The sequence below is a fragment of the Pithys albifrons genome, chromosome 18 (assembly GCF_047495875.1).
Source record: "Pithys albifrons albifrons isolate INPA30051 chromosome 18, PitAlb_v1, whole genome shotgun sequence".
In the NCBI taxonomy this organism is placed as follows: domain Eukaryota; kingdom Metazoa; phylum Chordata; class Aves; order Passeriformes; family Thamnophilidae; genus Pithys; species Pithys albifrons.
The window spans coordinates 6,289,011-6,306,161 of record NC_092475.1 but is presented as its reverse complement, the minus strand read 5'-3'; the positions used below and the strand labels follow the sequence as shown (position 1 = coordinate 6,306,161).

At 41.3% G+C, this 17,151-nt stretch overlaps 1 long non-coding RNA gene across 1 annotated transcript; it reads right to left on the bottom strand.

Moving 5' to 3' along the window:
- Positions 1 to 1,409: 1,409 nt before the first annotated feature.
- On the bottom strand, positions 1,410 to 11,326 carry LOC139680453 (uncharacterized). Its single transcript, XR_011699351.1, has 3 exons — positions 11,250 to 11,326; positions 6,590 to 6,685; positions 1,410 to 2,337 (listed from the first exon to the last, which is right to left on the bottom strand). It is a non-coding gene; the product is annotated as an uncharacterized lncRNA (long non-coding RNA).
- Between the last annotated feature and the right edge of the window lie 5,825 nt (positions 11,327 to 17,151).

The window sequence follows — 17,151 nt, the reverse complement described above, 5'->3', positions numbered from 1 at the left end:
GAGATTTTCCCAGAAGTTCAGGAGTAATTGCCTCTCATCCACTAAGGTTACAAGTAATCCTGTTTGGGCTCCTGTGTGTGGCTCCTGAGGCCCCCATGCTGTATAATCTGTCAAAATTAAATATTCTGACATGAATAGTTTGTATTATACCTTTGCTAGTACCTTTTAGTTCCAAAGATGACTTTCTGAAGGGGGCTAATCCTGAAATAGTTTTACCTTCTGTACAAATGCAAACAGACTTGGTGAGGTGTCCAGCATTTACCTTCACAAGGAACTACAAGAGATTTGTGTTATTTCTTATTAATACCACTTTGTTTTGCTATAAAAAAGAAAAAGTCCAGCAGAAGTGTTTTATTACCACAGCTGACCACAAGATGGAAATCCTTTTCCGTAAGATGTCTCTTGATTAGGAAAAATACTAATAAAAAAAAAAAAAAGAGCTGCAGCCAAACAATCTTTTTCAGGGAAGTGTTTTAGAGGAAGCAAAGCAGAGCTCTCGGCCCATCAGCAACCTGTTTGGGAGGACTCAGGAAGCCTTTTCCTGAGCTTGCCCTTTTCCAAGAAGAGCAATTTCCCTCAGAAATCACTCTGATGGAAATTCCTTACTGGCTCTAGTCCTTGTGCCAGTGGCTCAGATACACCAAGCACAGAAAAGCACCATCGACACGTGTTCATTGTTAAATTTGGAAATGCAAAGGATAAAGTAAACTCTTTCCTCATACCATTACAAGTTATTTTTAGAGTTAAAAAGCCCTCTAAGGAACAGTTCCAGCCACCTAAAGCCTGGGATGGCAGAACTCAGGGAGCTCAGCGGGGTTTGATCTAACCTGCTACACTGTGCCCTGCACAGCCAGAACCCCTGGGCTGGGATCAAAATGCTAAATGTCATTTATTTTTGTTATTGCCTACTTACAAAAATGTACAGAGACTTGCACTGGGAGACTACTGGGCATAAAGGGATCCAAAAGGCCATTCCTGCCCCCAGGGGCAGGGGAAGGGTTATTGAAGAGGGTGGTGGGTGGCACACGTGTCCCTTTCCCACCTCCAAAGCCTGTGGCATCTCCCGCAGCTCCAGAGGGCAGGGCTGGGATGATGCTGCAGGACTCCCCCTCAGTGCTGCATCCAGCCAAGCTCCCTCCAACTTGCTTTTGAACAAACTATTGATGTGAAAGACATGAAAGAACAGTTTCCATGTTTTCCAATATCTGATCATGTTTTCCACTCTGTATCTAACCAAGACAGCAAGCAGGGAGCTACACTTGGGACAGACAAGACATTTGCATCTCTTTTGCTGATTACAGTAGTTGCACATTTTACTTTAAACATCAATGGGTTGCAACTGCTATTCAAATTCTATGGAAATTGGTACTTTATACTGAAATGTCCCTAAAGCAACAAAGAAAAGGATTGGCATAGGGTTTTTTCTTTTCTCTTCTTTTCATTTTAATAAAACACAGTGGCAGTGCAAAACTCTTGGATGGTTCATGAACAACACCTGTATCTTTTAATATTTTATTCATACCAAGTTACAGAATATTTGAATCCTTTTATGTAACTATTATGACAACAATTTCTAACTAAAATATCCTTCTTTTTCTGAGGCATTGAATTCACTTTGTTTTCACAGAACCTCTTCCCCACAAAAAAGCACACATACAGGCTGTATAAATAAGTACTCAAGGTAATCAAGGAACCACCACCAACTTATGATTATTTTCAGATTTAGATGAAGGTAAGAAAATCTCTTAGTGGAGTCTGTCTTGCTTCCTCATACTCCAAACCCATTTCTCATATGGTCAACCTCATTCAAGACTGAATCCTATCCAGTTCTAGCAGTATGTAGAAGAGTCAGTGCAAATGAGAATCAGACCACAGTCAAATCACAGGGGGAATTTTTCCCACTGAAGCTCTCATAAGTAGAATCAGTTGCATTCCAGCAGTTTTCAGGATTGATTCTTTAATCCCTGCCCAGCTCTTCACTTTTTACACAGTCCCATAACAGAAATCTTTAAGGGAATTTTAATGGTAAACATCATTCTGGGCAGAAGAAGTAAGGGATATATAAAGACACTTCATTAGTCTCTCCAAAATCAATTTCTTTTACAGAAGACCAATTAAAAACACTTTGCACATTTTGGATGTTACTGCAAGTTGTTGATATGGCAGAGAAACATGAGCAAATGGGTCTCATGGCTTCTGATGAATTTACAGGCACCTCCAAAGGCAGAGTTTCAAGAGGACCCTTCTCCTGCTCCACTGACTGTTGTTACAGAATCTCCATCACCTTCATTGTGTACTTTAATCTGAACATCCCCTCTCAGCAGAGCTATCCAGACTCTGGTGAGAAAAATAAAAGCACATTACCAAAAGAATATTTTTAAAAACAATCTCATTGACAGCATTAATTTGCAAAAAGATCTGTCTAAAGAAACTGATTCACAATGTTTCTGGTGTTAAAGCTTTGAGGCTTCAGGGTGCTGGAAAGTGGGGAATTATCAGGTCTTGACCAAATCAGATAAATTGCTTCTTCTTTTTAAAACTAAAACAGTGAACTCAATCTGTGGGGTTTTGTGTTCCTTAAGTATCTAGAACAGACCTGGTGAGAAACTTTCAATTCTTCATAGGCAGGTTCAGAAGAGACACAGTGAGCAAACACAGCAACTCCTTTTCTTTCAACCATTTTCAGCACATCTCCCACAACGGACAGCAGTGCCCCATCTAGAACTGCATCATGCAGGAGCACAAATCCTGCTCCCACTACCCTAACCCACAAATCCTGCTCCTACCCACAAATCCTGCTCCTGCAATCCCACTACTTCTGGTGGGTTTCTTCCTCACAAGTTTAAAATGACAATTTCCAAACGCTCACACTAAACCCATCACAGCAGGGCCAGCTCCAGCAGGCTCACCCAGGAGCTCTGATAACCACACTCGCACTTTAGGTTTTGTTAGTCCCACATGAATATTTATGCCCACTTCCATGCCACGTCCCCTGGTTTGCATAGGGCACAGGTTGCCAGCAGCTGAAAGCCATTAGCGTCTGACAGCTGCGAGAAAAGCTCGCTGGAAACAAATAGGTGGTGCCGGGCATTGTGGGGCCGGCAGGTGATCAGGGCATCGTTACCGGCTGCATCTTCTCTGGCAGCTGCACCGACAAGGAGCGCACTGCTCAGACCTGCCTGGCGCAGGGGAGATTTAATTATCACCGCGACATAATGGGCAGTTTGTGGAAGACAGAGACCTGACAGGAACAGATAGTGGGCAAACACAGGGCACAGCTCGCAGCCGAGCAAGTAATTACAATCCAAATAAGAGTGTGGGCGCTGGCTGGGAGCAGCAGATGTTGCTGTCCATCAGCATCTCCACACACAACATATGCTCAAATGGTGCTGGAGAACAAGGCAGCAGAACGTTATTTGCAGAGCTACAGGATGCGTAGGGTGGGGTGGGGTGTGTGTGTGTGCTCAGGGAGGAAAACGGGATTCTCACAGGGAAAATCTGTGAAATCTCCCAGGAGCAGAGAGGTAGAAGACATCCAGCACACAGAGCAGGGACTGCATGGAGGGACCACAGAGGAAGATATTTCTTGGCCTTCAAGCCAAAACCTTCTTCATGGATTTGATTCTCAGGGAGGGAGAATGGGGATGAGCCAATGAATTGTAACTGTGCTCAGAGGAAGAGAGAAACGAAACCTGTGCCCTGGGCAGGCAGAGCCCACAACTTTCCAACTCAAGTAGGCAGCCATGAGAAGGTGGGCAAAGTTGTCCTCACGTTTAAAGCCCTCAGGTGGAACAGGTTGCACAGACACATGTGAAGGACAAAGATGGAATTTTCTTCAGCCTTTTGCTGACCAAAGTTTATTGTTTTAAGGTTCAGTCTCTTGCTGTTGGAAGCTCTACATTTTTTGTCCCCAACAGACACGGCAAGTAAAAGATGGTGCTCAGTTTTTGTTCAAGTCATGGCACCTTGCTTCCTCAAAAACAAAATAAAAGCATGTGTTGGGGTGGCCAAATGCAACAGAAGAGAGGTATAGCCCTTTTGAGATGCTGGAAATGCTTGTCTTGCTACCCCACTAACAAACACAATTATTCCACTCAAGACTATTTCATAAGTTATTTTTAAAAAAATTATGTAAAAGTAGGAAATGTCAACATGTGCACATTGCTTCCTTTCAAACCATTTTCTTGACAACCACCCCCTCTGTTCTACCTCATTCTTTCTTTGAAAAGAGAATTAATGCTCATCTTCACAAACTTTACACTTGAAGAAGTTCTGAAGTGGCTTTACCTACACAGCATCACCTTCCAGACTTTCACCACACTTCATTCTTTCAGTGTTCTTTTTTGCTTCTAAATCTGTGTGAATAATTACCACTGCAAACAAATTTATGCACCCACAGTCAATAGCAACATAAATTTGGTTTGTAAATTGCCACGCAACACTGTCACATTACAAACAGTGATGGACATGCACAGCTTCACTGCCTTTGATGCACAGCCAGATCTCTTCAACATTTTCTTATTAAGGATAAATTATAAAACAAACCAAGCATGCTGGAGTCAGGTGGCCTTGATGGGAATGGTGTCCAGAGTTTCTTTCTTTGATGTCATAATAGCCTTCCAAATATTGCAGCCTTTTCTCTGGAGACACATAAAGTCTCATAATCAGGGGGTTTGGGGTAAAAACATCATTCCTGGATAATGTCTACCTGAAGAGAGAATCATGCCATTTGATTTGGCCTGGAGAGGCAAAGGGATGGCAGAAAAGGTGACTCTGTATTTATATTACATGTTGGGGGCTACTTTTCAGTTTCACTGAATCTGGCCTTGCTCTCCCAGCAGATTTTTTCCCATGTTCTGTGTACATCATTACTATTATAAGCACAATCATGATGCATGTTTGTGCAAATGATTAGCTCTGAATCTTCTTGGGGCTTTATACATCTATGTTACTATTTTTAATTTCACTTGTATTTTTGGAAATGGTGAGCATGGAATTATACCCACTTTCCTGGAAGTAGATGCACAATGTGGCTCTAATTCACAAACCTCAAAGCTAATAAGAACAGCAAACATTTATGTCTAAAATCATCAGTGAAGAACTGACCTCAGTTATCCAGTCCCAGGGCTCACAAAATGCTCATCCCTGCATGTTTGTGCAATGTATTTTTAAAGCATACACTGTTTAAATTATGCACAATTAATATTAACAAAGACCTGTCGTCCTCAGTGCGAGTGGCTGGAACAAGTGCTGCCTTCTGTCTGATGTGCAATGACCTTCTGAAATATTTTTAGGCACTGTCCTATAAGCAATGTGTCTTGCACAAATGACTTCTGCCCAGATATAAAGCAACATTAACCGTGAGAAGGAAAGATGGAGTGAATTTGCATTTCCAAAAACTGGGAGGAAAAGAAAATGACCAAGTTTTGTAAGAGGATTTATAAACTGAGTAATTTTCTCTCTCATTTAATCCTAACATACAGAATTGTGGGCCATGGATAAGGACATAATGGATGGAGGTGTTGTGTGATTCTACCAGTTTTGAGTAAAGGAAGAAGACTGCAGCAATCAGTCCCTTGTAAGAAGCATAATTAATAGAATCCACTATGTATTTAATTACAAGTGTTTGTGTCTCCAGGGAGGACAAAGATTAATTTAGGTAACTACTAAAAATGTTGAGTCTTCATAACTTTAAGATAAAAATTAAAGTTAGAAGAAATCTGTGTGGAGAAACAGCTCTCTGTGTTGGAAGTGATTTCCTCTCTGAGCCAGGAGGAGACCAACAGCACCATGTTCTGTGGTGCACAACTGGCTCACACAGTTATCTATCAATATAGATCGATACTGAAAAGGTCTAGGAAATTGCTTGAAGGATCAGCAATATAAATAGAATAGAAAATATAAAACCAGACATTTTCACACCTCAAAATTTTTGTCCAAGTTGGAAAAGGAATGCAGACTGAGATCCAGGAAACCTAACAACTACTAAACATGTGCAAAATGCACATCCAAAAACACCTTCTGTAATCTATTTCTGTGAAAAAGTGCACAGAAAATAACTATTGAACCACCAACTGCTGCTATTCATCAGCTGGAGGAGGAGCCACCAAACACACCAACCTGCTTCCAGCAGTGGCCAACAGCAAACCTGAAGAGAGGAGAGTTACAAGGGAGGAAAATACAACATCATGATAATGATGATGATGATGATGATGATGATGATGATGATGATGATGATGATGATGATGATGATGATGATATGAAAAACAAACCAAAACAATCCCCTGCACCTCTCTGAACGTGCAAACATCATGATATGGTTCAAAAATTAGCTCTTGCTTTTAATCCATAGATTTTTCATGTATGAGCTTGTGGAGAAAACACAACCAGGTGTATTTTATCTGCCAACAAAAGCAAATGGTTTTGTCTGTGTGGCTACTCCACAGACAAAAATCTACTGTACTTGTGTTCAGCCATCCTGTAGCAAATGAACAGGTACTAGGAAGGCTTTTACCAACAGATCATATGAGAAACCAAACCCCTGTCAAAACTTAGAGCAGAGAAACAAAATTAGGAGTCTTGTTCTTACCCACAGTTAGAAAAGTCCAGTGTAAGAGATTAATCCTCAGCATCCAAAAGATGAAACACATTCTAAGCTGGTTTTTCATTTATTTAGTCAAGATTTCTGAAAGGAAAAAAAAAAAGTGGGGCAGGAAATAAAACTTAATGTAGAATTACTTCTGATGCAGGAAAAAACCCAGGGGGTGATTGCATAAAGGATCACCCACTTTAGGTGACACTGCCAGCAAGTTTCCTTCCCTGTTACATCACCATTAGGTTCCTTATTAAGCTCATTTCTTTTAGGTCACCCACAAAGTCCCCAAGGCATCAAAATGGCTTGGTTTCACTGACATCAAACTATGAAGAATTAAAAAACCCCACAAAATTCCAATTAAATAAGTTTGGAAAGTGTAATATGTGGCAGTTTTTCATTTAAGACATGGATAATAAATTCTTCTGGTGAAATGGTGCCACCAGCAGATAATAGTCAGAACTGGTTTTAGTTGTAAAACAGGAATACAAATTTCTCTATGTAGGTTATTTAAGCTTCTAAGAACAAATCCTTTAACTTCAGTATTTTGATAAGACCATGCAGCTGAAAATTGGTTCTAAATGTGAATTGTCAGTAGATAAAACTTTGGATTCCTAATTCTCTGTAAGTTTCTTAGGTGTTCCTCCATGATTTATAAAGATGGGGAAGTGTTTGGGACAGTGTGGGGGTTTCCCCACAGCAGAAACTGGTGATTTTTCACGCCTGAACAACTGACAAACACTGGAACAGTAACAACAACATTAAACTCTCATAACTGAATAACTGGATTACTTCAGTTTTGTCTCTGTGAATCTGATCAACACTGAGTGGAACAACTCCTTTTGTCCACAGAGATCCAGGACTCCTGTCCCTTCTGGTGCAGAAGGAGAATTGAGAGGACTTGTTTCTCCAGCCACTGCAGTGTTGACATACCCAATGTCACTGTTGCCTTTCTAACTGTAGCACCTTCCTTACATTGAAAATTGGTCACTTCTCATTCATATTTACTTTGTGGGTTTAGGAACAACTTGGAATGAAGTTACACTGGGAAGAAGTCCATGCTATGCAAGTATGGATTTCTTTTCAGACAAGGAACTGGGAGCAAGATCATGGTTGCAACAACGACATTGAGTGAAACTCAGAGGCTTTGAGAGGAGTCACTCCAGGCTGAAACTTAAATAGGGCAACATGAGAATCAGAGCAGTTCTCAGCAAGATCATTTAACACAAGTCTTCCATTGGCTGATTTACAGAGTTGGAATACAAGAATATTTGTAGGAAACACATATATTCTTGAATTCTTTACAGCCACAGCCACTCCCTGTGTTGCTCTCAAGTTTAATGGAGCTGATGTGGAGCACTCCTGGCAGCCCTGAGAGGCCCCCAGCGCTCCAACCCACAGCTGAAAGTCACTGTCCCCCGTTGTGCATTCACACTATTGCACCTGCATATTTTATTTCACACACAAAAGGTCAAAAGCTTGCCAGCAGGCTGCCTGCCTTCTCAGACACACAATGCCTGGAGAAAAATAACCCCAAGGAGCTGCTTGCTGTAATTTCGTGCAATTTAAGACTATTTATCTTTAAAACTTTTCCTGCCAACCTCCCCATCTGACTGTCACACACTTGCTGAATTTTACCATCAGAACGTAGTAATTTATTAGAGATCAAATCCAACCAGTTATTTGACTGTCTTGGTTTTAAATACTACTCAGCCTTTTTAGGCTTTCTAGCTCTGAATCCTTCAGGCTCTCTATAATTAATGTTCCTTCAGCAGAGGCAGTGAGGGGACTGGTTGTGCACAGTTAACCCTTTGCTGACACCAACACAAAACCACAGCAAGGGGTTGCACTGGCAAAGGGGTCACCACAAAAAATCCACTGAATTGCTTCTACTCTTGGCATTTGGAAATTAATCTTTCATACAAGTGGGCTGAGTAGAGCCACCATCTACCCATGTGACTGGAAACTGGTCTGTGCCTGCAAATGTTAATTAACAGATGGGGGGGTCACACCCACACATATGGCATTTTGGGAGAGACTGGAACTTCCATAAAGCTTTTGTGGCAGCTGAAGTGATTTGAGATGAGAGAAGGGGAATAATCAAATGGAAGGCTGAATATTTGCAGTGTCAGGTATGTATATGGGGGCAGCAGGAAATATGTATGTGAGACCCAGGGATATGCCAGCATGGAGTTTGAGCCAGATAATGGAGTGGCAGATGATCATTCCACCTGAGAGGGCACCAGAAGAGAAGAATAAGGATGCCCAGCATCAGGCACATTGATTTGCCCCTCCAAATTTGACCCCAAACACTGAAGCTTTACTGATATTGAGAAGTGATGCATTAGGGTCTGGATCTACTTGGCTGGGGAGCAGCCCTGTGGCAAAGAACCAGGGGGGCCTGGTGGCCAACAAACTGAGTGACCAGTGAGCTGCCATGGCAGTGACAACAGGAAGCTAAGCTGCATCATTAAGGGCATCACCAGCAAAGATAAAGAAGTCATTATCCCACCCAATTCAGCACTTGTCAGGCCTCACCTGGAACACTGCGTTCAGTTTTGGTCCCTGCTATACAAAAAAGATGTGGAAAGGCTGAAGAGGGTCGAGAGAAGGGTCACAAAGATGATCAAAGAACTGGGAAGCTGCAACATAAGGAAAGGCTGAGAGTCCTGGGTTTGTTCAGCCTTGAGAAGAGAAGCATTAGGGAGACCTCCTCACCATGTTCCAGTACTTAAAGGGTGGCTACAAAGGAGATGGAAACTCCATCTTTAGAAGGAGTCACATGGAAAAACATGGGGTAATGGGTACAAATCACTGCTGGGGAGATTCTGCTTTGACACAAGAGGGAAATTTTTCACAATGAGAACAATTAGCCATTGGAACAATCTCCCCAAGGAAGTGTTGGATTCCCCAGAGTTGGACACTTCCAAAATTGAGCTGCACAGGGTGCTGGGTCATCTTCTCAGGACTGCTTTTGCCTAGGAAGGTTGAGATGATCCTTGAGGTCCTTTCCAACCTGGTATTCTATGGCTCTATGAAAAATACTAATGAGAAAATACTGAATTTATTCCTACACTGAAAGATGATCTCCTGTGCTCTTTAGGTCAATATTATCATAGCCCAGAGAAGGTTAAATAGCAGATATTTGGCAAGAAATAAAAAACATTGCACAGTAAAAGGAGGCCAATAATGAACACATTTTCCTTTAAATTTTAGCATCTTGTTATCCTACTTTTTTCCTTCAGCTATGTGACTTATTGCCATGAATAGCAAAAAAAAAAAACCCAAAAAACCTAGCATAGGAAAACAGTGATATTAATCAAGGTCCACTCTAAGATATAGATTTTTGCTAGTGAATATTCCATAGTTAGGAGGGCTGAATTTGACCATGGAACATTCAAGTGATTTGCTCTAAAACAAAATCACAGAAAAATGACTATATTTGATATTTACTTATTAAAAATTGTAACTGCAATTGGAATTCTGAAGGGGGCTGCCCTAAGAGAGCTTTGTCCTTTCTGGGTGAACTATTTAAGGCACTATCCTTGACTGAACTTCCAGCATTTTAGCTAATTTGACCATGTTTGTCTTCCACCCAAAGCACTCCCAGCAAAAACAGCTGCCAGAGCTCCTGTGCAGCAGTTGGCTCAAGAACTCTGGTTTTTGCAGTTCTCTTATGCTGGATTTTAAGAAGAATTTTTTTCCCAAGTCTCTTATCAAAGAGCTTTTAGTAGTAACAGATATGTTTGGTGTAAGCCTGTTAGTTTCCCACGAGCAGGAGCTTTTAGAGAGGCTTTCAGGAGTACATTTGAATTAAAGGAACTGAATGAATCATAATTAAATATCAAGATCTGTGGTGGGCACAAGTAAGTGGCAAAAGGCATAAACCAACCAACCATAATATCAGACTGTAGCTCTGTTATTGAAATAATAAAAAAGGTAAAATTCTATTCTTAACTATATGCTCATTATTTCAAGGGAATTTCAAGCCAAGTAAGCAGGGAATTATTCCATTTTACAGACTGCATGCATATTCCACTGTACTAAATGGAGTCTGAAACCTATAAACAATTTGTGCTCATCTTGTTATAAATGTACTAATTATGTTTGCACAATTTTTCTTATGCCTGTGTTACTCCTTGCTTATTTCGTATCAGTAAAGACAAGTTTAGGATACCACAGGCTTTATCAGTGTGGAAAGTCTCAGCAGTTTCACTGAATACAAAAGAAACCTGACTGAATAAATTGTGACTGGAGAGCAAAGTTTTATTGTTATAATGCCTACACTGGCATGTAGTTCAGACACAGGTCCTTGTCTTCCCTATCACACTTGCTTGGAGTGGGTACAAAAAAATCCAGGAAGGAGGAAATAACAGCAGATCAAAAAATACTAAAGCAGTTTCCAGCAAATGTTATTCTCCCCTTGCCTTTGTGTACGTGTTGGTGTAAAGGAACATGCCCCAACATGCAAAGAGCCCCGAGAGCATCAGGGAGGAACAAGCCTTTGTTTGGAGCAACACCAGGTTACCCTGCACTCCTTCATTCTGGCAGCTTCTGGTAACCACAGAAAACTGATACAGGACACACAGAGCCTGAATGGGGAGTGAAAATGTCTGTTAATAAACAGGATCATGTGTGATGCTGGATGCTCACTCACCTTCCCTGCTATGGCTGGGGAATTGTGATCCTTTATGTAGTTTGGACAGAAAACAAACACTTTAACTTCTTTCAAAAACAAACATTTTGCTTCCAACACCTTGGACCTCGGGTGAAAAAAAAGAGAGAGAAGAAAAATTCCCCTATGGGCAAAGAAAATATTAAAATAGGGAGCTTTCTGTGGTATACACAACATTCAAACACAGTTTGAGGTAAAATACCACAACCTAATCCTTGTATTTTAGTAACTTCCCACCATTTCAACTCTTTCTTACTGAGCACAACCTCTGTTTGATGTTTCTTATTCTTCATATAATGAAATCCTAAGTACAAGGACTGATTGATTCATAATGGTGTTTCTTACTTCTCCAGTTTGCACTTGGCAACACAACCACAAAGCTTTAGGATTTTAGTCCTGCTCAGTAAGAAGCATAAGACTGGCTTGGTTTTGTAACATTACAAAGAAACATAAAATTATGTCATTATTTTTGTATCTTTTGTAAGGCATGGAACAGACAAAAGTCTGCACTGCAAGGAACAGGCTGCTGTCAGTGATCAATACTGTTTCTAATTCCTTTCTAAATGCACAATCATAAAAAATTGAGTCATATTCAAGAGGAAAAGACATTCTTAACAGCTAAGCATTATGGTAAATGTAAATAATTATATTTATGTGCCCAGTTTCTGCTGATTCCTGGGCAAGATGAGTGTCCCAGGCAGCGTGGGCTAGAAGGGAACAAATTTCATCACTGTCTCACTTCCTTGCTAATGGTCTCTGTATCACGCAGCACAAATTACGCAAATTACTTCTTAATTAAGCAAGAGCACACATGTATTCAGGCAAGATATATTTCCTCAAGCCAGAGTGCTTAAAAAAACCCCAAAATTTTCAGTTTCCAAAAATAGGATTTGATCATGAATGTCATTATCGCAAACTCTTTGAGGGAATTTTGCTGAGTTTGTAAGCAACCACAGAACAACCTGAATTCTGAACAATAAAAATAATTAATCTTTGATCATTTATTTCAGTGGGCATTACATGAAGCAGCTTTGTCTATACCCATTAAACAGTGGGTAGTTGCTTTCACACTCCTAAACAGGCTGGAACACACAAGATTTTGGTCACCTGGAAACACCACTGGGTACCACAGCACCACCCACCCCTGCACAGACCCAGTCACTGATGCTTCTGAAAGTTATATTTCTATTTTATTGCATTTTGAGACACATAAATAGCTTTAAATTACTAAGGTTTTCTAGGAAATCCAAACAGCTTCACCTTCCTCTCATTTGCAAGTTTAAGAAACTAGGACCCCAATACCTAAAATTGCTACTTAGCTGTTATAAGACTCTTAAGTTTTGCCTCATAAAGTTTAGTTTTAATTTAAAAGCAAGTAGTGATAATCTGAGAAATCTGATGTCCTTTCAGTGCTTCTCATTTCCCATTATGGATTCTCATCCTAATATTTTAGCATTGCTGATTTCTGGGCCTTGTGAAGGGGTGGAATAGAGAGCTGATTTTGTGGCAGGCCTGCTGCTGTGTCCTGTCTGTCACTGTTCACTCTCCATCGGAAAAGCTTTTTGTATTTAATTGTAAAGAAGTCACTGGACAAACAAAAAAAAACAATGAATCAATCACTGTAAGAAAAAGATGTGCTTTCAAGTTAAATATTATGAATTATGTATATTCATTCATTCATTCATGCTGCTTATTGATATTTGTTGTGAAGTAACAACAGCTTGTGTATTCATCAAAAGATTTAACACTAAATGGCAATTTAATGTTTAAATCATAATTACTTCTCTGTTTCAGAATGGGGCTATTTTGTGTTCATCTGACAACAGAAGAAAACATGGCTGGACTGAGGCAAAAATCAAGAGAATTTTCTCCATTTATATCTCATGAAGGAACTTTCTTGGTCTAAAGCACAGGATGAAGTTCACTGCCAAGTGTGTATTTACCAACAGAGTCACTGCCTGGTGCTTTGTGCTGGGAGCTGCATCCTCAGGGTGCAATTACAGCAATTATCTGGATGGATCTTCTCATCAGTGACCTTTGACTCATCTCCTACAAACTGTCAGTCTCCATCAGCACATGGGGAGAGCAGCACATTGTTTCGGCTCAATCAGCTGCTCCTGTGACAGAGGAAACCGCGCGCTGGGGCAGCCCCTGCCCCCCCCTGCAGCCCCCCTGCATCTGCCAGGCAAGGGGGAGCCCAGCACAGGCAGCAGGTCCTGCCCAGGCTGCTCTCCTGCCAGGACAGAGCAGCAGCACCTTCACACTCTCCTGCATTCCTCAGACAGTGCAATAGAAGCACAAAAAAATCTTTTTGCAGTCAAGGTGCAGATGCATTGCCTGATCTTAAAAGGTGCTCAGTATCTCGTCCTCAATGGGAGGCACCCAGCAATAGGACAAGGGGGCACGGGCTCAAGCTCTGCCATGGGAAATTTAAGTTGGAGATCAGAAAAAAATTCTTTCCAGAGAGAGTAATCAGGCATTGGAATGGGCTGCCCAGAGAGGGGGTGGATTCCCCATCCCTGGAGGTTTTAAAACTGAGCTTGGCCGTGGCACTGAGTGCCATGATCTGGTAAAGGGACTGGAGTTGGACCAAGGGTTGGACTTGATGACCTCGGAGGTCTTTTCCAACCCAATCGATTCTATGATTCTGTGAACTCTGTCCCCCTTTGCATCTAATTAGAATGAATTCACTGAACTAATTGAATTTACTATAAATTTACACCTATTGCAAAGATGGAGCAAAGTATTACCTTAGCACTATTACAACATTTATTATCACACAATTTTTTCTGAAGTCAAACTCCTGCATAAGTTTTGTCAGAGGGCATGGCCTGGAGGGTACAGCTCATGTAAAATTAAACTATTTCAATTCACAGTCAGTGATGCTAAATGATGAAGGGATAAATGACTCAGTTCAAACAGCAGGACATTTAAAAGAGGATTGGAAAATACCAACTATAAACAGTTTTATAAGTTTCACTTCACAGTGGAACAGCTGATGAGTTACTATAACAGAAAAATGAAATACCACTTTTGCCTTAAAGGGATAGGAGCTTAATTCTCTCAGCATACACTTCTTCCAGAAAAAGGATGGTAGTTCCAAGGCTTAATTATAGTCACCATTAGTTGCTACCTATCATTTAATTAGTTGGTAATAAAAGCAAAGGTCTTTCTTATCAAAACAATCAGCAGTGTCACTCCTTTGCATTCCTCCCATTTGCTGCAAATGTTGTTATGTGGACAGGGCAGGGATAAAACCAATACCAATATTTGGGAAAAAAATCCAAAGCGGAAAACAAAATCATTTACAAAGGTAACTCAGTCAACTACCAAAGGAGAAAGAAACTAAATTCTTCATTGTGAAGTGTCAATTCAAAGTGAAAACAGATTGAACCAAAACTGTTCAAAAATGCTTTACAATTTTGCAACACTCACAGCCCCCAACGCCAGACAGAGCCCAGCTGTTTCTGTGACTCACTTCAAACAATAGCCGGGCTGTTTAAAAGCTCAAAAACAGGGAATGATGTTTGCCTGAAGACAAACTGTATTAATGTAAATTGCTTTCAAATGCATGTTCAGTTTCTTAAACAAAACAAAAACTAGACACTCAGCCGTGTGAGTGGTAGTTACTGTTAGAGCCATTTATAACACTGGCAGCCACAGTTCAGTCATCCATTAGGGACCACAGGGAGGGAGCTTCCATTCAGGGGGAAAGACAGCAAAAGGGGCCTCTATTTCTGTAAAAAGAAATAGTTACTCATTTTGCTCTTCCTACTTCAGAAAGGTCTCAAGACTCTGGAGCCTGTATCTCCTTTATGAACCTTCCAGTTGCCATCAGATAAAACTCTGCATTCCCTCCTTATGGGATGCTCCATGCTCATGCCTGTAGCTGTTAGTCATGCTGCCACAGTGCCTTCATATCATCTTAAGCACTGACCTTTAAGAAATTATAAATGTTATTTCAGCTTTAATATTCTGATTTTAGTGTCTCTGGAAGTGATTAACTGCACTGGCTTTATGTCTTTAGGCCCTTGCCTGTTTGCTCACCACCTTCTGCTAATGTAACTTAATCATTACATGCTGCAACACCCCAGGTTTCTATTTCTAGTTCAGTGAGATTAAAGCAGTAATAAGCAGCAGGACACTGTATCATCAGTGGGCTTTACTGCTCCTGAAGGCAAAAGGATTAAATTAGAGATTAATTTTCTCTATATCATCTTTCTCATCTATACAATGGAGACAACATAGCTCTAGTTGAGAGACAGTGAGGCTTCCTCACAACAATCACATTCCCATCTGTTAATCTTTTGTCAGTTATCTTGCAGTATAGTTCTGAGATTGTTAAATAACTAAATTTGTGTAGCTAACAAAAAAGTAATCATGGCAAAGATCTTCAGCGGATGTGCCGACAGACAGCAGACATGTTTGCCTAATCCAGACTTGGTAATCAGCAGAAGGACTCGAAAAACAGAAAAAAGATTAGTTTGGATACAAAGGAGAGGATGGCAAGAACATTACGATGACAGTTCAAGAAAATTTCTTGGAAGATTTACAAAAATGGAAATCAGCTGGAAATCCACCATTTCCTCAGCTATTCTACCAGAATAATGTTTAGACAATGAGTAAAGACCATCTCATGGTAAAATCTTACAGCATGAAAAGACCCAGTGTTGTGGTGATGCTGACGGTGCACCATTTCCATGTTGTTGTGTCAACACTTCACTTGGAGAACACAGAAAAGAAATCTACTGGCTTTGACAAGCACACCCTTTATCAAAGGGCCAGATAACTCCTCATGACCTGTGTGCACACTTCACCTCACCTTAAAGGACTTCTTAAATTTGTCTAACAAATCTGTTGCTTGTTAAAAGCCCTAAACCCTTCTTAAGTAAGGATTTCTTAGATAAGATGCAGAAATGATCAATAAACAATAACTTTACTGATATGTTAAACTGATTTATCAGCAGCAGAAAATACATGACCCCAGTGTCCATTAATTGCATGTTAACTGCACCTGCCTGGCACCTGCAGGGATGAAGGGGCATCACCATGACTTGGAGGGACCTGCCGTCCAGCTGAGCCTGTGCCAGCCCCACCAGGAACAAATTCCCATTCTAAGAGCCACAGGTCAGCCCCACCCCACCCCACCCCACCCCATCCCATCCCATCCCATCCCAAATGGGCTTCCGCACTGAATCCCAGAATAAGCTGAGTTGGAAGGGACCCACAAGGATCATCGAGCCCAACACTGCACAGGACCATCCCAAGAGTCAAACCCTGGCCCTCAGAGCATCACCCAAACGCTCCTGGAGCTCTGGCAGCCTTGGGGCTGTGACTAAACCCTGTGGAGCCTGTTCAGTGCCCACCACCCGCTGGAGGAAGAACCTTTTCCAACCCTCAAGGCTCTTCCCCATCTCCGCTGCCGTCCAAGATCTTCATCAGAAGCAGGTGCTTCCCATCCTCTTTCCTGGCAGGGTGACTGCCCTTTGTAGTGATAAAAGCACTTACGAGCTACAAAGAGCTGGTTTTGCCCTGGCTGGACACGCACGAAGCGGTGGGGACACGGTGGGGACACGGTAGGAACATGGTGGGGACACCGTGGTGACCTCGCAGCGCCCCCTGCGGGCATCGCCGGGAACTGCGAAGAGTTTGTTTTAATCGACACACCAAAATACACTTAAATCCGCAGCGTCCCATGCCAAGCATTAGCAGCGCTGCAGTTATTCTATGTCAAGTCTCAGTTATGTTACGGAGCCTGATTAGTAAAAAATAATGTATCCAAAGGCCTGGTTTTACTCTTTCTCTGCTTTTATCTGCTGGGTGTGATGGGTCTGTGCAGAACTAAATTTACTCATGCATTACCTGTTTAAAGCACAGACAACTT